The 22,129-nt window shown below is 36.7% G+C and overlaps 2 long non-coding RNA genes across 2 annotated transcripts; both read left to right on the top strand.

Moving 5' to 3' along the window:
- The first annotated feature begins 12,290 nt into the window (after positions 1-12,290).
- Positions 12,291-15,624, top strand: LOC110192800 (uncharacterized). Its single transcript, XR_013485238.1, has 3 exons — positions 12,291-12,484; positions 13,658-13,687; positions 15,357-15,624. It is a non-coding gene; the product is annotated as an uncharacterized LOC110192800 (long non-coding RNA).
- A 308-nt stretch (positions 15,625-15,932) lies between these two features.
- LOC144454143 (uncharacterized) lies at positions 15,933-17,980 on the top strand. The gene is made up of 2 exons (XR_013485239.1): positions 15,933-16,373; positions 17,871-17,980. It is a non-coding gene; the product is annotated as an uncharacterized LOC144454143 (long non-coding RNA).
- Positions 17,981-22,129: the final 4,149 nt, after the last annotated feature.

Here is a 22,129-nt window from a genome sequence, read left to right as displayed (position 1 = left end):
ATCACTATTGGACAAAGACTGCTGGAAAAACTGGAAAATAGTATGGCAGAAACTAGGCATAGACCAACATCATATACCCTATACCAAGACAAAGTCAAAATGTGTACACAATTTAAAGGCTGATACTACAAGTAAACTAGGAGGCAAGGAATAGTTTGACTGTCAGATCTATGGAGAAAGGAAGAATTTATGAGCAAACAAGAGATACAGAACATTATGAAATGCAAAATAGATTACTTTGATTACATTAAATTGTAAAGTTTTTGCACAGACAAAGCCAATGCAACCAAGATTAGAAGGAAAGCAGAAAGCTGGGAAAGAATTTTTACAATCAGTATCTCTGATAAAGGCCTCATTTCTAAAATATATAGAGAACTGAGTTGAATTTATAAGAATACAAATCATTTGCCAATTCATAAATAGTCAAAGGATATGAATAAGCAGTTTTCAGAGGAAGAAATTAAAGCTATCTATAGTTACATGAAAAAAATGTTCTGAATCACTATTGATTACAGAAGTTCAAATCAAAACAACTCTAGGGTACCACATCACATCTATCAGATTGGCTAACATGACAAAACAGGAAAATGATAAATGTTGGAGAAGATAGGGGAAAATTGGAACACTAACGCATTGTTGGTAGAGTTGTGAAATGATCCAACCATTCTGGAGAGAAATTTGGAACTATGCCCAAAGGGCTATAAAATTGTACATACCCTCTGACCCAGCAATACCACTCCTAGGTCTGTATCTCAAAGAGATCATAAAAATGGGGAAAGGACTCACATGTACAAAAATATTTATAGCATCTCTTTTTGTGGTGGCACAGAATTGGAAACTGAGGGGATGCCCATCAGTTGGGGAATGGCTGACCAAGTTGTGGTATGTGAATGCAATGGAATATTATTGTGCTATAAGAAATTATGAGCAGGTGGACTTCAGAAAAACCTGGAAAGATTTATATGAACTAATGCTGAATGAAACGAGCAGATCCAGGAGACCACTGTACACAGTAACATTGTGTGATGACTGACTTTGATAGACTTAGCTCTTCTCAGCAATGCAAAGATCTAACACAACTCCAAAAGACTCACAATGGAAAATGTTATCCACATCCAGAGAAAGAACTTTGGAGTCTGAATGCAGATGGAAGCATACTATTTGCTTTCCTTTTCTTTTGTTGTTTTGTTTTGTTTCTTCTTTCTCGTGGTTCCTTCCATTGGTTCTCATTCATCTTTACATCAAGACTAATGTGAAATTATGTTTAATATGAATGCATAAGTAGAGCCTATATCAGATTGCACACCTGTTGAGGGCTTGCACTGATGGGTTTGAGGATTTAGGTCAGGCCGGGTTGTTCCTGTTCCTGTCCATTATCTAAGAGCCACCTAGGTCAGAATGTAGGCTCTCTGACCTCTCCCAGGCGCTGTCTTTCCCTTCGGAAAATGAAGGACTTTCAACAAACCTTGAAAGATTACTGGGAAGTGAAGAGAAGACTCCGGGGGGGACTCCCCCCACTTACTGTTACCATGAGAAAAATTATTGTTGATACTTGGCTTTTTCCACTCTGGGTTCTGTTCCCACAAACGAGGTATAAAAACCCCAGCTCTCAGATCAATAAACGGAACTGCTTCTGAACCTGTTACCCACCTGGCCCGCATATCTCTTTATCTCTCTCATACTTTCCAGAAATAAACACTGTCAGGGACACAGGTGCCCACAACACACACCAACTTGGGGAGGGAGTAGGAGAGGAAGGGGGAGATAATTTAAACCTCAAAATCTTATAGAAGTGAATGCTAAAAACTAAAAATAATTTTTTTTAAAAGTTTAAAAAGAGAATTAGTGCTTTTTTAAACTTCTGCCCTGACTTTCTAAACATTGAAAATGATAGTTGATTAACCCCATTTGGGTAGGCTGTCATTTGCCATCTGGTGCTGATTAAAAGGCCACCATAGGGAGATTAAGTGACTGACTCTGATAAATCAGGCTGTTATGTAACATGGCATTCACAATCCCAGACCTTTGCCTTCGCCAAAAAAACTACAATTACCCCACCCTTCCAGTAGCTTTAATAGTTCTGTCCTCAAATTAACTGCTTTGCTATTTGCTCATTTATGGGCTTCATTGTTCTATTTGGCAATAGGAGGCTTTCTTAAACAAGACTATAACCTGAAATTCTAAATAGATTTACCATAATCCCTTTGGTTTATTTAAGGATTTGTAACTAAGGCAGGGTAACATGTCACAAGGTGCAAAATTTTATAACATGCTGGCAGAACTTGTAATCCTTCAGTAGCAAAAACATAGAGCTTAGCACCTAAATAATTAGTTAAAATAAGACTAGGTACAGTTCTTTCTTCAGCCCCTACATTCCCCAATGGAGAACTGATCAAAGAATGTGAACAGATAGTTTTCAAAATAATTGTACACTATTAGCAACCATGTGAAATAATGCTCCAAATCGCTAGTAGTAAGAGAGATATAAATCCAAACTACTCAGAGGTTCCCTTTTGAATTCGATGGGAAAATACACATAGGAATAATACAAATAAAACTTCAAAAAAACACTTTTTACATAAATAAACACCTAAATAAGTAGAGAGATATTAATCGTTCATGGTTGGATTATTCTAATATAATAGAAATGATGATGATAATATCTCAATTAATGTATTTATTGTGCACCATACCAATGAAACTACCAAAGTATTACTTTAGAGAATGAGAAAATATAAAAACAAAAATCACCTGAGGAACAAAATTTAAAGATTCAAAAGGAAAAAAATGAAAAAAAGTGGGAATGAAGGAGGCTTTCCTTCATTGCCATCAGTACTCACAGTATCAGACCTCAAACTATACTACAAATCAGTAGCCACCAATCTATGTTACACTGGTGAGAAACTAGAAAAGTTGATCAATGGAGCAGATTACATAGACAATATAGATACAAATGAACATGGTAACATAATAAATCCAAAGACTAAAGCAAGTAAGATAAAGACTCACTATTCCACAAAAACTGCTAGGAAAATGGGAAAACAGTATGGCAGAATTTAGATTTAGGACAGACATCACATCATATACCACAATAAGTTTAAATGGATTTATGGCCTAGCTACAAGAGGTTATGTCATAAGCAGATTAGGGAAATAGGGGAGAAATATCTTTCACAACTATGGATAGAAGAAGAAATCATGATTAGACAATGGATAGAAAGGATCACAAAAGATAAAATGGACAACTTTGCTATGTAGACTGAAAGAGTATTTGCCCAGATAAAATCAATGCAGCTAAAATTAGAAAAATATAGCTAACTGGAAAAATCTTTGCAACAAATTTCTCCCACGAAGGTCTGATATACAAGACATTTAATGAACTGATTTAAATATGTAAGAATGAGAGTCATTCACCAATAGAGAAATGGTTAAACAATATGAAGATGTTCTGAAAGAAAGAAATCCTACTTATCAATACCCATATAAATATGCTCGAAATAATTAATAATTAGAGAAATGCAAATTAAAACAACTCTGAGATTCTCCTTCATACCTAGCAGATTGGCAAAAAAGACAGAAAGAGAAAATAGTCACTGTTGGAGGGGCTGCTGGAAGACAAGCACACTAATGCACTGTGAGTGGAGCTATAACTTGATCCAGCCATTTTGGAAAGTAATTTGAAACTACACTGAAAAAAGTAACTAAAATTCATACCCTCTGACCCACTAATAATACTACTGGTTCTATTTTTCCAAAAAGATCAAAGAAAGAAGAAAATAACCCATGTACAAAAACATTTATGGCGACTCTTTTGGTTTTAGGAAAGAACTGAAAATGAAACAGAGGTTATTAATTGTGGAATGGCTAAACAGATTATGGTATATAAATGTAATGGGATATTATTACACCAAAAGAAGTGATGAAAGGAATGGTTTCAGAGAAACTTGAAAAGATCTGTATGAACTGATAGAGAGTGAAGCGAACAGAATCAGAACAATTTATACAGTACAATATTGTGAAGAAAAACAACTTTGAAAGATTTAAGGATTTTGATCTGTTCAATAACCAATCATGATACCAAAAGAGCAATGACGAAGCACCAATCCATTTCCTGATAAAAGAGTGATAAATTCGAGGTGGAAAATAAGACAAGGAAAATATGTAGACTATGTCTATTTGTTACTAGAATTATCCTTTTCTTTTTTCATTTAGGGGAAAGAAAAAAGCTTATAATAATGTTGCCCTCCAAAAAAAGAAAAAAGGGTCACTGAAACATTTTAACATGCACAGGAGAAAAAGAAGAAAGTTGAGAAATAAACAGACAAGTTGGACAGCTTAGAAAGGAATAAGCTATGCTTATTATTTTTTAAAGCATGATATAAACAATAGAGATACAGTTTCACGTATAAACATTTCTTTCTCTTCTACTTTGTATATAAAAATAGCATATCTATACGAATCTATTGATTCAAGAGTTGATTGAATAGGTCCAATGAATGAACTGGATCACAGCACTTATCACCTAGGCTAATTCCCATATTTTACAAAGAAAGTCACCAAAGAAGCCCAAAGTGGATAAAAGACTTCACCAAAATTACACAGTAAGTAATTGAGCAGGGAATTCATAATCATGGCTTCAGGTTTGAAATCTAAGGCTCTCTTCACTAGAATTGGAGATTCCTTTACTTTTTATTTTTCTTCAATAAATGATATTTGATTGACTGAGGCAGCCAGCCGACTTGATGAATGGTATTCTAGACATGGCAGAAGACCTGAGTCCAAATGCTGCCTAAGGTACTTACTGCCTGTGTCACCAGAGCAAATCACTTAAGTTCCCTCATTCTCACTTTACTCAGCTGTAGAATAGGGATAATAATAACATCTACTCACAAAACCACTGTATCAAATGATATAAGGTAAGGTACTTTGCAAACCTTAAAGTACTCTTACTGTTAACTGTCATCCAATTGAAAAGATTTCTTTCCGGAACTAGCTGAATCAAATAATCATTTGGGTATCATATAAGAATAACTTGAGAAAGCGAAGAATTTGAAAATCACAAGAAACACAAGATCCAGGAAGTCTCTTCTCCAACAAGCCAAGGGCTCATGTGCTCTTTTCCCTAGCCTATTTCCAGGATTACAGGAAACCTAGAAATCTGCATGAGAAAAGATTAAAATATTCCCACAGCTTCCCAGGTACAGAAAGAAAGCCTCATTTTATCTAATCTCTCCTTTTTCTTAAGGGAATTATACTAAGCCTAGAATTGTTACCTTCAAATTTGTCCTTAAGGAATTGAGTTAAAATGAATCTGAAGACTGTAGCTAAAATTTTGATTGTTCTTTTTTGCTTTTCAGAAGATATCTATATTGCTCAGCAGCACATGGCAACTTTACAGAAATTGGCCATGTGTTGAGGCATAAAGACCTCACCAAAAAAGTGAAGAAAGCAAAACAGCTAAGCACACTTACTCATTACAATTCAATATAAATTGTATTTAATAAAAAATTCTTAAAGAAGAAATTTAAAGATAATTGTAAACTAAATCAGGGCTTCTTAAACTTTTTCCATGCTGACACCTAGTCAGTGCTTCTTAAAGTGTGGGTTATGACACACAGTTTAAGAAATGCTAAACTAAATAACATAATTCTAAAGAACTGGTGGATCAAAGAACAAATTATTGGAAAAAATGGAAAATATCACTATACAAAATTACAATAATGGAATAACTTCAAAATTTATGAGACACAGCTAAAGCAGTTCTGAGAGAAACATTTATAGCTGTAAATATGTTCAATAAAAGAGAAAAATAACAAATCAATAATTTTGGCAAGTAAAAAAAAACTTTTAACAACAAATTAAAAGTGCCTAACTAAATAACAAAGTAAAAATTCTGAAAATTACCAAGGTTGATAAAAAAAAGATTAAAGCAAAAATACCATTGAATTAATAAATAAAACTAGGAGCTTTTAAAAAACTAACAAAATTCAGTGGATAGAGCACCGGCCCTGGAGTCAGGAGGACCTGAGTTCAAATCTGGCCTCATACACATAACACTTACTAGCTGTGTGACCCTGGGCAAGTTACTTAACACCACTGCCTAACAAAAATACAGGAAAAAAAAACTAACAAAATTAATAGCTAATCTGAAAAAGTTAGGAAAACTAAATTGTTCATATCAAAATGTAAAAAAAAAAACCTTACAATTAAAGGAGAAATAAATTGTCAGAAACTATTCTGGCCAATTATATGCTAACAAAACTGATAACTTAGAGAAAATGGATAAAAATTTCCAAAAATATAAATACCCAAATTAACAAAACAAGAAATACACCATATAAATAACCAAAAGTTGAGCCAGTCATAAATGAACTCTCAAAGAAAAAAAAAATTCCAGGAACAAATAGATTTATAAGTAAATTATACAAAACATTAAAAGAACAACTAATTATAATATAAACTATTTGTAATAATTAGAAAGAGGAGGCAATCCTCTAATTTGTTTTTATAATTATCTTGATATCTAAACCAAAGAGGGACAAAACAGATGAAGTAAAGAACAATGATGCAAAAAATTTAAATAATATTAGCTAATAGGCCACAATAACATCTTAGAAAGATTATATACTATGACCAGGTCATTTTTATACAAGAAATGTAGGGTCAGTTCAAAATAAGGAAGAATATAAATATAATGAACCATATAAACCATGTATTATAAATAATAAAATCCATATTACTATTAAATAGATGTTGAAAAAACTATCCAAAAACCCAGCACTCATTTGTATTAAAAATTCTAGAAAGCATAGGAATAAACAGACCTTTTCTTAATATAGCAAATAACATCTATCTAAATCCAAAAGAAATTATTATGTGTAATGGGGAAAAGTTAAAGATCTCTCCAATAAAATCAGGAGTAAAGTAAGAATGCCAATTGTCACTACTGCTATTTAACATAGTGCTAGAAATGCTAACTATAGCAATAGGACAAGAAAGAGTAATGAGAAGAATAAAGATATTAAAGAAGAAACAAAATTGTCACTTTTGTAGATATGATGGTACAATTACATAACCCAAGAGAATCAAGTAAAAAATTATTGAAATAATTATTAATTTCAGCAAAGTTGTAGGGTACAAAATAAATCCACTTAAACTATCACCATTTTTAAGTGTAGCTAACAAAACCTAGGAAGGAAGAGCTAAAAAGAGATATTCCTTTCAAAATAACTACAGAAGCCATAAAATATTTGAGAGTATATCTAAGAAGATTCATCCAAGGCAATATGAATTCAACTTTTTAAAAAAAAATTGTATATGAATTCAACTATTAAATGATCTCTGCAGAAATAAAAACAGATCCAAATAACTACAGAAACTTTAGCTGTTCCTGGGTAAGTCAAATAACTATAATAAAAATGGTCATATTACCTAAGTTAATTTACTTATCAAATGATATAATGATCAAACTACCAAAAATATTTTATAGAACTTCAAAAATAATGACAAAATCCATATGAAAAACAAAAGGTCAAGAAACTCAAGGATTATAAAGAAAAAAAAAATTGGGAAAGAAGAGTGTCTAGCAGTACCAGAGCTAAAACTATGCAAAAAAAAGGAGTAATCATTGAAAATGACTTTAAGTGGTTAAAAAATAGAGTAGTCAAACAATGGAACAGCTTAATTGCACAACATGCCAAAGCAAACACAGCAGCATAATTTTTGATAAACACAAAGACTTCAGTTACTGAGGGAAGGAAATACTCACTTTTTGACAAAAAAAATTCCAGGAAAAGTAGATAGCAGTCTGGCAACAATTAGGTTGATACCAGCATTTCAAATCATACTCCAAATGAATACATGACCTAGATAGAAAAGGTGACATCATAAACAAATTCAAGCAGCAAGAATGAAATTTCCTTTCTGATTGGATGGAGAAGAGTTAATGACTAAACCAATAATTAGAGAGCATTATACAAGATAAAATGGACAATTTTGTTTATGCAAAATTTTAAAGTTTTTTGCACAAATGAATCTAATGTAGCAAAATTTAGATGGGAAACAGGCAAATGGGAAAAATCTTTCCATCAAGTTTCTCTGATAAAAGTCTTACATCCAAACTACATAAGGACATGCTATAAGTTTATAAAACTAGTAGATATACAGTTAAATAACAAAAACAGGTAGTTTTCAAAAGAAGAAACCCAAGCTATCAACAATTATTTTTTAAATGCGTTAAATTTTAAATTACTAACAAATGCTAGTAAATAAATGATAATAAGTTAGTAAATAATAAATATAAAAATAAATAAACATGATAGATAAAAGTAAATAAATGATAATAAATAGAGAAACTCAAAGTGAAACAATTGTGAGGTTCCTCCTTACCTGCATCAGACTAGCAAAGATAACAAAAGAAGAACATGACAAATGTTGGAGAAGCTGCAAGAAGAGACAAACTAATGTGTTGTTAGTAGAGCTTTGAATTAGTTCAACCACTCTGGAAAACAATTTGGAATTATAACCAAAAATTACTAAGCCATACATACCCTTTGATCCTACTATACCACAGTACGGTCTGTACCACAAAAAAAAAAAAGATTAAAAAAGAAGAAAAGGAACTATATGCACAAAAACATTATTACCAATTCTTTTCGTAGTAGCCCAAAATATAAAACAACAGCTGTGCCTTCCTACTGGGGAATGGCTTAACAAACTGTGGCATATGAATACAAAGGAATGCCATTTTGCCATAAGAAATGACAAAACGGACAGTTTCAGAGAAAACTGGGAAGACTTCTACAAACTTACACAGAAGGAAGCAAAACTAGAACAAATTTAACAATGACAACAGCATCATAGAGAAAAACAACTTTGAAAGACTTTAAAACTCTGGTCAATGCAATGATGAAACCACCAGTCTGGAGAATTTATGATGAAACATTCCAGTCCCCTTCTGTCAGAGTAACAAACTTAAAATACGGAGAAAAACATACATTTTGGGGTATGGCCAATGGTTTGCCAAACTATGCATGCTTATGATGAGGGCTGCCTTTTTTCTGGGTTCTTTTGCTTATTTATTTAATGTGGGGTGAAGGTGGGTGGGAAGGAAAGATTCTAAATTAAGTCTTAAATAAATAAATAACAATTTAAAAGACTGTTACATGTTTGGAGGAAGGAAGGAAGGATTTATTAAGTGCCTAATATGTACCAGGCACTGTGCTAAGTGCCTTACCAATATTATCTCATTTGAAACTCACAACGACCCTGGAAGATAGGTGCTATTATGACGCCCATTTAAAGGTGAAGAATTCGAGGTAGACAGAGGTTAATGATTGGCTTGGGGTCACACAGCAAGTAAGTGTCTGAGGCCAAATTTGAACTCAGGTTTTCCTTACTCCGGGCCCAGTGTTCTCTCTACTGGGCCATCTAGCTGCCTCTACACAGGAGACAGATATGGGAGCAATGACAGTCTTTAGAACACCTAAGTTTATACAGCATACTGATTTGCTCCACTAAAAAGGTCAGCCTTTACTTTTAGCAGTGGTTAAAAAGCCCTGGTCCTGGAGACCAGGAAAACTAGGTTTTAGACCTGGCTTTGCCAATAACTGACTGTGTGAACCTGGACAAGTCCCTCCTCTGGGCCTCAGTTTTCTCATCTGAGAAAGAAAAATTACTTTAAAAGTCCCTTCCAGCACTGATATTCTAGTCCTCTAGTTTTTTTCCTTACTCCCATCACTTCAATTTTAGATCCATAGACCACATCTCTGGTACGAATCTCATCTTCTGAGCTACAGAAAGGTTTTCTGATCATTCTGAAATAAGGGACCCAAAGGGCTAAAAAAGAGTTTGCCCTCACTTCCTCTTTATATAAATCTTGAATATGAATAGATGGATGTATATGTCTATGTGCATGTGCAAGAAGTATGAGCTATCCAAGGAAGAAAACACTTTATTATAGCCCAATGACAATAAAAAAAACAAAAACCACTGGGCACATCTGTGGTTTTCTCACTTGTTCCCATTGCATTGGTTATTTAAAATTGTCAAGCAGAGATTAATCATATGGCATAAATCCGAAGGATTGTAAATTCAGTGTGAGTATAAAAGCTGTGCATGGCCCAGAGCAATTCACTGACAACATGGTGACATTAGGAAGCTTCTTCCCTCTTGTCCTCATTCTAGCATGCCTGGCAGAAAAGGACTTGGGACAACCTAAAGGTATGAAAAATTCATAATAATCTCATGCCTCCTATTAATGCTGCACTGAGAATTCTTTGAAGTAGCTTCATACATCCTCTTTCTTGGCTGTCCTCAATAGCAATGACTGGTGGGTCTTGATATTAAAGATGGAAGAACATAAATAGATTACACTGCCTGCATTCTCACACATTATGAAGATCATTTTTGGTTAGAGTTCTATAGGCTGAGAATCTGGAACAGTTCTCTCTATTACATGAGGCTAACATGGAATCTTATTCTTAGAAGAGCAAAGGCTCTTCTTCAGCACGACACAGGTATTGACGACATTAGCTTAGGTCTGATGCACAGTAGAACATCAAAGAACATGGTCACAGTGACCTATATGGGGCAAAATGGCTTAATACAATCCCAAGAATATAGCAGATATATTAGAGTATTACTCAACAAATGCTCTGAAAATAAATAACTACCATGAAAAATAAACTTGACTTCTCAATTCTTCACAAACGATAAAATGTTTTCCCTTTTTATTTTACAGACAGTAAAACAAGTTGTGGGGGTCTCCTTGTCGATTCTAAGGGATCATTTACCAGTCCAAACTATCCTGGACACTATCCCAATCTCCTAAACTGCATCTGGGAAATAGAAGTCGGTCATTGATGAGCTGCAGTAAGTAAGACCCTGGTTACCCCACAGCATCACCTCCCTTTGATAACCATCCAGATGTTTATCAACTTGAGCTGCTATCTAAGAATTCACTTCCTGAGTCAGGTAACCTCTGGCTTATGGGTCAAAACATAGATCCCATATTTCACTTTGACATTTCAAAATTCTGAACCAGGTTTATAGGCCTTTTGTAGATGTGAGGTGACATTTTTCTCATGGGTTGCCCTACCCAGCAAGATGTGAGTGTCACAGGAATGCTGGTTCCCTGGACAACCTAGATAGGATCTACTGTCCTTCACAACAGAAGTAATGGGGAATGCCTCCCCCTCAAGTGGCAGAAAGGAGCTTCTGGATATTTCCTGAATAGGTCAACTGTCCAAATAATACATCAATTGTTGCCCCTTCTACTTCCTGAGAAAAGGGAAATGATATGCCTTTCCAAGATGTTTTTAGAACTTGGGAACTAGATTTCTAGAATTTTCCTTAAGTTAAATTATTCGTATAAGATAATATGAAGGTCTCTCGTGCATTTTCAAAGCCTAAGTTCTATTTGGACACTTAGCCTATCACTTTAGAAAATACAGATGGCCCATATCACTGCTCTTGGTTAGAGAAGTGGTGGACCCCAGATGCAGAATGAGTTATATAATGCCAGATACAGTCAATGTAAAAGTTTGTTTTCTTTAACTATTTCATTGTTCCAAAGGAGGATTCTATTGTAGTGTTTGGGGAAAGGTAGGAAAGGAGAAGGGGGAGACAGAATTATGAAATGAGAATATTATTTTTAAAAGTGTTAACAAAACATTTTTAAAACACTTATTTGTGACAGCTTAAACGGATCCACCACTCACGAGGTAAGCTCTAAATTTGCCATCACCAGAAAAAAATCTATATCTAGTCATATGTGGGAAAAAAATTAATAGGAGAGAGAAAGAATAAACTATGCTGTCTCTTCCATTAGAATGTGAGTTCCTTAGGAGACTATGTTTTTGCCTTTCTTTGTATTCCCAGTACTTAGCACAGTGCCTGACACATAGTGAATGCTTAATAAATGTTTGTTGACCTGACTTGCCTGTTAGGAGCCCAAAGATAGGCTTCAATCACATGACTGTGAGCTTTGTGTTACTTTGGGTGTTTTCTTTGAACAAGGAATCGCTGAAGCTGCGCATTTTCAGCTCGTTTCCAGACATTTTAGCAGCATTTTAGAGATTTTTCTCTAAATCTATTGCTTATATGAAATCACTTGGGGTTGGGGAAATGTTTTTCATTAAACCATAGGTTTCTTATTGTTTGTAGTGTAGGATGATTGCCATGAAATTCTTCCAGTTGTGAGGGCAAGAGCAAGGAGTATCATGGTGCCAAAGTATGCTACAGGAAGTCCTATCCTTCTCCTCCATTCCTCTTTCTGTTTTTCAGATTGGAATTTGAGGGTTTATGTACTTATGACTACATTGAGATTTTTGACAGTTCGTTGAATGCTTCTTCATTTGGAAGATTCTGTAAAGGTCCCATTAGGACATTGATATCAAGCTCCAACCGAATGACAGTTTTATTTAAAACTGATGGCAGTATCACAAATCAAGGGTTTTCTGCTTCCTACAGTAGTAACCAGAAAGGTAAGAAACATCTGAGACTAATATTTTGATATGGTAAGTAGTAGAATGACTATCTGTTCTTGCTTTTTTGATTTGTCACTGGTCTAGTCATCTATTATTGTACACTGAGTTCTCCTTTCATTAGGACTACATTTGGAAAACAGAAAATCCCCTTCATTTCCCACGTGTAAGCTATCTCCCAAGACATATCTCCTCCATCAAAATGGAGCAGAAGGCCAGAAAAATCACAGAATGATTAACTTAATGATAGGCTCTTTGAAAATAGCACCCTGCCCAAAACTCCCTAGAAGAATATCGCCACTGATCATCAGCAAAATGGATAGAAACGCAGACAATTAGTATCTGCTTGATATGCTTTCCAGCTGGTTCCTAGACATTGAAATGTTCCTAGAATAGGTACGAAGACTGAGTAGAGATTTATACAACTCAAAAACAGTCTCCTACAGGTAGTCTTTCCTGATTCCCCACCACCACAAGCAATTTATTACCTTTTTTCCTCCTAATCATTTATTTATTTCATATTCATTTTACAAGTAATAGCTAGCTGACGTAGTGGATAGAGTGCAAAGCCTAGAGTCACAAAGATTCATCTTCCTGAGTTCGAATCTGGCCTCAGACACTTACTAGCTGTGTGACTCTGGGCAGGTCACTTAACCCAGTTTGCCTTAGTTTCCTCATCTGTAAAGTGAACTGGAGGAGTAAATGGCAAACTTCTCCAGTATCTTTGCCAAGAAAATCCCAAATGGGGTCACCAAGAGTTGAACCTGACTGAAACAACTAAACAACAACAAAAAGCTACGTATTTATTATATATGTACATGCTGTCTCATTGTTCCAAGCTATCAGAATGTAAGTTGCAGAGAACGTACCAACCTGCATTGTTAGAAACAGTTCATTCACCTGGGAGCTTCCTATACCAATTAAATCACAATTCCAGTGCAAGGAGGAAGACCTCCACCAATGTTAGCAATTCTGAAGGTTTCAGAAACAGAAATAATCTTTATCCTCAAGAACCTTACATTCTTCTGGGGGGGGAGGGGGCGGGAAACAATAGGCAGATTTCTTTCCATTTGGATCAACAGGCATCTGGGAACATTTTCAGTCTTATCAGGATTAATTCTTTTTTTTTTCTGTCTTTTTAATTGATCTCACATTGACCTCTTGCTCCAACAGAATTTAATACAGGTGTTCCTCCAGCATTTGGTAAGTCCATTCTTCTCTTGTTTGAATGAATCAAAAAGCATTTAATCAGCACTTTCTGTATACCAGGACCTATGCTAAGCATTGGGAATAAAAATACAAAAAGAAGACAGTTCCAGCCTTCAAAGAGCTTAAAGGGATTAAAAGCATATAAGGGTGTGTTGGTCAGGGAAGTGAGTTTTGGTCCGGGCAGTTGTAGAGATGATGAATTCATCCATAGAGCAATAAATTCTGCCCTTTCCAGAAGTGATGGTACTAATGATTTGATTACTATGCCCAGAACAAAAGGCGATAATGGGGTAGGGAAAGTTAGATGGCACAGTGGATACAGCCAAGGGCCTGGAGGCAGGAAGACTCATCTTCCTGAGTTCAAATCCAGCCTTAGACACTGACTATCTGTGTGACTCTGGGCAAGTCACTTAATCCTGTTTACCTCAGTTTCCTCATCTGTAAAATGAGCTGGAGAAGGGAATGGCAAACCACTCCAGTACCTTTACCAAGAAAAACCCCCATGGGCATCACCAAGAGCCAGACACAACTGAAATGACTGAGCAACAGCAAAAAGCAATATATTTCTTATATACATATATGTTGTCTCTCATAAGAGAATGTAAGTTCCTTGAGAGAGAGTAAGAAACTGTTTTATTCTTTGCAAACGAGTCACCAGCGCCAACATAGTTTCTGGCACAAAGCAGATGCTTAACAAATTCTTGGTAATTAGTTGATTGACTGATTGAACTGAAACCACCCCCTTTAGGAGCCACCCTTTCTCAAAATTTTAACCAGTTTTGGTTAGACATCTTTCCAAAATAGTTTACATGCTTCCCTGTCTCCTTAAGCAAAGGATCCTGAATAAAATTTAACTATTTCTTGAGGATTCCATGGCATCTCAATGACAACAGCTTCAGGGGCTATTGAAGTGGATAGAGTGGTTGTCCCTACAATAATAATGGTTCCCATAGTACTGTAGTGTTTGAGTCTTTGTTGCTGCTTTTGAATTTTTCTTTCTTCCCTTTTGCTTTCATTCCTCAACACTAAAGATGGCTGTACTTCTTTCCCACTTCCAAATCTTTTATTTATTCATTCCACAAATAGTTATTAAGCACCTACTAGTTGCCAAGCAATGAACTAGGCACTGGGTATACAAAGTCAGTACTGAAATAATCCCTGACTATTGTTATTATTATTTAAATAGTATTGGAATCTTAAATCTGCTGTGACCTGGGAAACAGAAAACCAAACTTGTTAGAATAGCATGAAAAAGACAATCGACAAATTGCAGGGCAGAGAGAAGGTACCACAGACGTCACCTCAGCCAACATGTTAATAGATGCTGAGGGAGGGCCTAAAAGACTCTCTTATGAGTAAAGTACATGAGCTTTATCACAGGGACTCCAGCCCATCTACCCCAGCTGCTCAGGGGCCCTGTTTGCCTTTTTAATGTGGCTCTTGGCTATGTTCCAGACAGGTAAAGTTGCCAGATAGGTGATCTCTGTGTAAGTAAGGTGTTCTTATAAACTGTGTACATGCAGAAGCATATGGAGAAGGACATGTGAAGAACTAGACCTTAAGAGATTTTAAAAACAACAAGAATAGGTTTAACATGACTTTACATATGATAAGCAAAGAATCCAAATGTGATTGGTCTCTGTCTGTCTCCTTTCTCAAACAGAAAGCCATACTACCACTCCATTCCCTACCACTACTAATCCTTTCACTCTACCAGGTAAGCTATGGTTTTTCTAGGCTCCCTTCAGAGGCAAAGACAGGGTTCAAGTCCAAAAAGTTTAGACTGTAATGGTTATTGGACTCTTGAACAATTCTCTATGACAATCACCACAAATACACCAGAGTGGACAGAAAAGGAACTGGGTTAGCTGCTGGGTCTCAAGAGATTAGAACTAATAGGGCCATTCTATTCCCCAGATTCCAAGTATAAGCAATGCAAAACAGTATAGTGCAATGAGGGGGGGAGAGGGGGAGAGAGGGAGAGGGAGGGAGGGAGAGGGGGGGAGGGAGGGAGGAGAGAGAGAGAGAGAGAGAGAGAGAGAGAGAGAGAGAGAGAGAGAGAGAGAGAGACAGAGACAGAGAGAGAGCACGCGAGAGAGAGCGCTAGCTTTGAGGCCAAGAAGACCCAGTTTCAAACTCTGGCTCTGATACATACTGGCCATGTAACCCTGAGAAAATATTCTCATTGTTCCAAAATACTAGAATGTGGGTTGCAGAGAAGGTGCCAACCTGCATTTTTTTTTAAGGCAATTGGGGTTAAGTGACTTGCCCAGGGTCATACAGCTAGTGTCAAGTGTTTGGTCTGAGACTGGATTTGAACTCGGGTCCTCCTGACTTCAGGGCCAGTGCTCTATCCACTGCATCACCTAGCTGCCCCAAGCCTGCGTTTTTAGAAAAAGTCCCTCACCTGGGAGTTTCCTATACCAATTAAATCACAATTCCAGTGCAAGGAGGAAGACCTCCACCTAGAACTCTGCAGGATTCAAAAACAAAAATAATCCTTGTCCTCAAAACCTTATATCCTTCTAGTGGGGAAAAACATATGCAGATTTCTTCCATTTGGGTCAACAGGCATTTGGGAACATTTTCAGTCTTATCAGGATGAATTCATTTTTTTCTTATTTGATCTCACATTGACCTCTTTCTCCAACAGTATGCAATACAATTACTCCAACGTATGGTAAGTCCACTCTTCTCTTTTTTGAATGAATCAAAAAGCATTTACCCAGCATTTACTGTGTGCCAGGCCTTACACTAAGGAATAAAAATACAAAACCGAGACAGTTCCAGCCTTCAAGGAGCTTAAAGGAATTAAAAGCATATGATGTTCACAGAAATGAGTTTTGGTCTGGGGAGTTGTAAAGATGATGAATTCATCCATAGAGCAATAAATTCTGCCCTTTCCAGAAGTGGTTTGATGATCTGATTACTATACCCAGAGCAAAAAGTGAAAATGGAGTAGGGGCAGTTAGGTGGGACAGTGGATAGAACCAAGGGTCTGGAGGCAGGAAGACTCATCTTCTTGAGTTCAAATCTGGTCTCAGACACTTACTAGTTGTGTGACCCTGGGCAAGTTACTTAATCTTGTTTGCCTCAGTTTCCTCATCTGTAAAATGAGCTGGAGAAGGAAGTGACAAATGACTCCAGTATCTTTACCAAGAAAACACCAAATTGGGTCACCAAGAGTCAGATATGACTGAACAATAAACAGTAACACATACAGGCTAGCAGGACAGACAGCAAGATGGCCTAAATAAAGAATCAGAGGGAATGTAGGGGCCAGCTAACTATGGTTACCTAGATTCAAGGACATGCTAAATGTTATTGCTTTATGTTCCCAAATTGCCACAGATCACAATCTATTAAAGGCCATTATTATGTCCTCTTTCTTAAACTGTACTACTCTTATCCCTACCCCAGACTGCTAATAAGCCCTGACTTCTCTGGCTTGTGTGAATGATTAATGGCAAATATCAAGACCAAAAAAGTCCAATTAAGTAGAGCAGGAACTGTCTATTTTTGTCTTTGTATTATAATACTACCTAACATTTGTCATAGTACTTTAAGGTTTGCAAAGTGATTTACACATATCATCTTGTTTTATTTGATTCTAAACAAACCTGTGAAGTAGATGTTTATTATATCCATTTTGTAGATGAGGAAACAGAGGCTCAAGTAGCCTGTCCAGGGTCCAACAGCTAGTAGTATCCGAAGCAGGATTCAAACTCTGGTCTCCCTGACTCCAAGAATAATGGCCAATGTATTACACCACCTAGCTGCCCTCTGGGCACTTAACAAATGATTATTGAATTAATTAATTAAGACCTTTTTTCTTCCAGAAACTATTCTGGGTTTTAGGGATACAATGAAAAAATGAGACAATTCCTGTTCTCAAGGTGCTTACATTTTCCAGGGATATATATAGGAATACAAACAAATATAATATAAGGAAGAATAAAACAAATAAAAGGAGAGATGAAGATATAGCACTCAAGGAAAACAGGAGAGAGGTCACTTTGAGCTTCACAGTCAATAGGTTGCTTTTCATTTGAGATATCTAATAATAAAAATATCCTATAATTCAGATTCCTCATTAACTTAGACTGGTGTCTCCTCCTCTTTACACTTTGAAAGTTGACTTGAGTATCTATAAAAGGTTTTTCCTTTCATTTCATAGATCTCTTTGAGGGCTGCGGAGGCTTTCTGTCTGGCTCTGAAGGCTCATTCTCCAGTCCCTCCTACCCAGCAGTGTATCCAAATAACGCTTACTGTGTGTGGCAAATAGAAGCTGACCCAGATTTACTCATATACCTCATCTTTGATGATATGGAGTAAGTATTGGCAAGCTAGGATGACAATGGCGGCCACTACTGAAATTGAAAATGGCGGCAACGTTTGCCTTTCCTCCCAGTTTTGTTTCTTTTCCTGAGTGGTTCTGTGGAAAGACATTTGCCAGCTCACATGGCAGCATGGCAAATGTGGACAATTCTTTTAGGTCCCGTGGCTAAAGTCTAATTGTGATTGTGTTAGGTGAGATTTTAAACTTCATCAGAAAGTCAGAACCTGGCAGGGGTGGTGGAATTCACTCAGCCATGGCCCCTTCTACAGTCTGATCACATTGAGACCCCAGGAGATAAGTCCTCTCCTTGGAGAGGGAAGGCTCAAAAGAACTCCATTAGTTTTATCGGTCAGTTCTGTCTGTAGGTTTAATCGCCGGTAATTTACCGAGTGCTTACAATGTTCCAGGCACTGAGCTGAGTTGTAGAAATGAGCTGAACCAGAGAGTTACTATCACAGCAACTGCCTGTGGTGAGTGATGAGAGCTGCCACAGAATCAGCTATATGGCATATGCTTGATTAGTCTTGACTGAGATGTTTCTTTCCCCATAGCAGACAACAGAGAGATCTAGAATCTAACAAGACAGAGCTAAGGCTGGTTGACTAGGGTTCTCAAAGCCTCCCTCCTTAATATCAATTACAGCGGCCCCCCGGACCGTGTGGAAAGAGAAGCTCCCCTCCCTACTCCTTGTCATCATATGAAAATGTGAAAAGGGAGAGACTGGGATGAGTTAGTCTTTAACCCTAACCCCTGCATCCTCCTCATGATGACCCAACATGGGTGACCCCGCCGTGAAACATGGCGTGAACTAAACACCATAGCATTCAATTAGTCATAAAGCCTATTGAATTTTTGTGAATTGTCAGAGCACAAAGGGTGGGGGGAAAAAAGCTTAAAACACACCCTGGTGCTTGCTACAGTGGGGAGATATGTGTGCCTGTGTGAAAAGACTAGTATCAGAGTAAGATACTGATACGTAATTATGGAAGATTGATCCTGATACAGCACAATAAACAGGCTGTCTTCTCAATTCTCTTCAGGCTAGAAGGCTGCAATTTCGGTTATATTGACATCCTAGATGGATCACCAAGTGGCTCTCTGCTGCAGAGAATTTGTGCTGGCTCCCCAAACACAATTGTATCACTTACAAACAAGATGACAGTTGTGTTTACAAGTGATTGCAGTGTTCAAAAAAGAGGATTTCAGGCTCGGTGTCAAACTTTTCCCAGAGGTAAGAGTCTTAGTTCATTCATTTATCATTAAAATAACAATAACATGATGTGTCTAGCAATTTACATTCAATGTCTCATTTGAGCTTCACAACAAAATTATGAAGTAGGTATCTTAGGTATTAATATCTTCATTTTACATTTGAAGAAACTGAGTCTCAAAAAGATTAAATGATTTGTCCATGGCCACACACTGCTAGTGCTCATCCTGATGGTACCCATCTTGTCAGAGATAACCTCCCCCATCCTACAGAAACCAATGAAGGGTTTCCCTTCACAAGATGAAGCAGTCCATGGTAATGAGAGCCAGGCTGATGATACTATAAAAGTATAGACTCATCTTCGGTCTATTGCCTCTGCCTTCCCATTTACAAAGAAAACAGTGTGATTGAAAGAGCTCAACACTGGAAGACTACAACAAATCCCCCCCCCAAAAAAAAGAATAAATCATAGTGCTTCTTTGTGACAAATAAGTACCATCAAACAAAAAAAATTCAGATGTTGGTCATATCTGAAAATATGTCCCATTCTGAACCTCTAGTCTATCATTTTTCAGCCAAAGAAATGAAAAATATGCTTTCATTATCAGTCTTGTGAAATCATTACTCATTGCATTGATCTAAGTTTTGAATCTTTTCAAAGTTATTTTCTTTTACATTATTGTTATCATTGTACCAATTGTTATCTTGGTTCTGTTCTCTTCACTCTGCATCAATTCATGTAAGATTTCCCAGCTTTCTTTGAATTTTTCACCATTTCTTACAGCACAATTATTATATTCATACACCACAATTTATTTGATCATTTCCCAACTCATGCAAACCCACTTTGTTTCAAGGTCTTTACTTTAAAAAAATGCTGCTATGAAATGTTTTAATATCTACATCATTTCACTCCATATTTTTAACTTCTTTGGAGAATATGCCTCAATGGGTTCACAGCGTCAATGGGGAATGCTTAGTTTAGTGACATTTGGAGTTTAATGCTTTCCAGAATTGATTTCCAGAAATCACTTTCCAGAAAAGATGGAATAATTCATAGCTCTACCAAGAGTGCATTAGTGTGCCTATCTTTCCACATTCCTTCCAATAATTGCCATTTTCCTTTTGTTTTTTAAATGATCTGGTAAGAAATGGAACTTCAGGGTTATTTTAATTTGTATTTATCTTATTATAAGTGATTTGGAGCATTTTTTCATATGGTTACTTACAGCTATTTTTGTTCTTTTTCCAGATGGCAACTTGAGACTGGTAGCTTCCTCTAACAGATGTGAAGGTCGAGTGGAGGTTTATCATTATGGACAGTGAGGGACAATTTGTGATGACGACTGGGATCTGCAGGATGCTCAAGTAGTATGTAGACAACTTGGCTGTGGGGCAGCTATTTCTGCCCCAGGAAATGCCTATTTTGGCCAAGGATCTGGACCCATTGCCCTAGATGATGTCCAGGGTACAGGGAATGAATATCAACTCAGTGACTGTTCTCATAGGGGTTGGTTCTCCCACAATTGTGGTCACTATGAAGATGCCAGTGTCATCTGCTCCAATGTCAAACAATAACTTTTTAAACCACAACCCCCCCAAAAAATACTAAACAAGGTTATTGTCTAAGGAAACGGTGCTACAGTCAATCAATTTTGTTTTTGTCCTAGACACTGAAAGGACCAGAAGCTAACATGATCTAAATGTTTTGGAGCCTTGAGCTTGCTGCAACTGAGCCCCACACTTCTTCCACTAGCGAGCTCCATCACTTGGTTCTGTGGTTCTCCTTTTTTCCCACTGCCAAGACCACACAATGTCACCCAAATCTGCCTGATTCTAAAGCACAGGCCTTCTCCCCTTCTCAGGAACTATAGAATCATCCACTGTTATAAATGGAAGAGTTCTCCACTCAGTGATCTAGTCTAACCACTTTATTTGATATGAGGAAACTGATGCCCACAGAAATGAAGCATTTTAACCCAGCTCCTATAGCTTATTAGTGGCGAATCTTGCCCTAGAAGCCCTGATCGCCCAACTCCCAATTTATTGTTTTATTAGACTATTCTGTGTACTCATGTTGCTGGAAATCATCAAACAATCTATCTGCAAGTGTTCACTCTTGCTCATTATAGAAAAAAATGAAGGAAGGTTAGGAAACCAAACTATGGGGCCTTGGTTCCCTACCCTCTTCTCTGACTGAAGCCCTTCTTCTTTTCCCTAAAGTAAACTCAATAAATCTTGTCTAGATTAGATGTTGAATCAGCTTCTGTTTCTTGCCAAACTGACACTGTACTTGGAATTAGAAAGTCTGGGTTCAAGACTTGGATCTATAACCCTTCCTAGCAATACAAGGATCTAAGACAACTCCAAAGGCCTCGAGATGGAAAATGCTATCCACATCCAAAGAAAGAACTATGGAGTTTGAATTCAGATTGAAGCATACTATTTGCTATTTTTTTCTCTTCTGTTGAGTTTTGTTTCCTCTTTCTGGTGATTCCTCCTATTGCTTCTAATTCTTACTTACAACATCACTAATGTGAAAATGTTTAATAGGAATATATATGTATAGCCTATATCAGATTGTGCGCTGTCTTGGGGAGGGTGGTGGGGAGGAAGGTGGAGAAAAATTTTAAAATCAAGGGCAGCTAGGTGGCGCAGTGGATAGAGCACTGGCCCTGAAGTCAGGAGTACCTGAGTTCAAATCCGGCCTCAGACCAAACACTTGACACTTACTAGCTGTGTGACCCTGGGCAAGTTACTTAATCCCAACTGCCTAAAAAAAAAAAAATTAGACTCAAAAGCATATGGAAGTTATTGTTGATAAATCAAAATAAATTAATTTTTAAAAAGACTTGTATCTACCATTTATAAAATGTGTTATCCATGG

Source organism: Phascolarctos cinereus, unplaced genomic scaffold, assembly GCF_003287225.1.
Source record: "Phascolarctos cinereus isolate Bilbo 61053 unplaced genomic scaffold, phaCin_HiC Scaffold_3;HRSCAF=262, whole genome shotgun sequence".
NCBI classification, from domain to species: domain Eukaryota; kingdom Metazoa; phylum Chordata; class Mammalia; order Diprotodontia; family Phascolarctidae; genus Phascolarctos; species Phascolarctos cinereus.
This window is presented reverse-complemented; position numbering and strand designations above follow the sequence as displayed.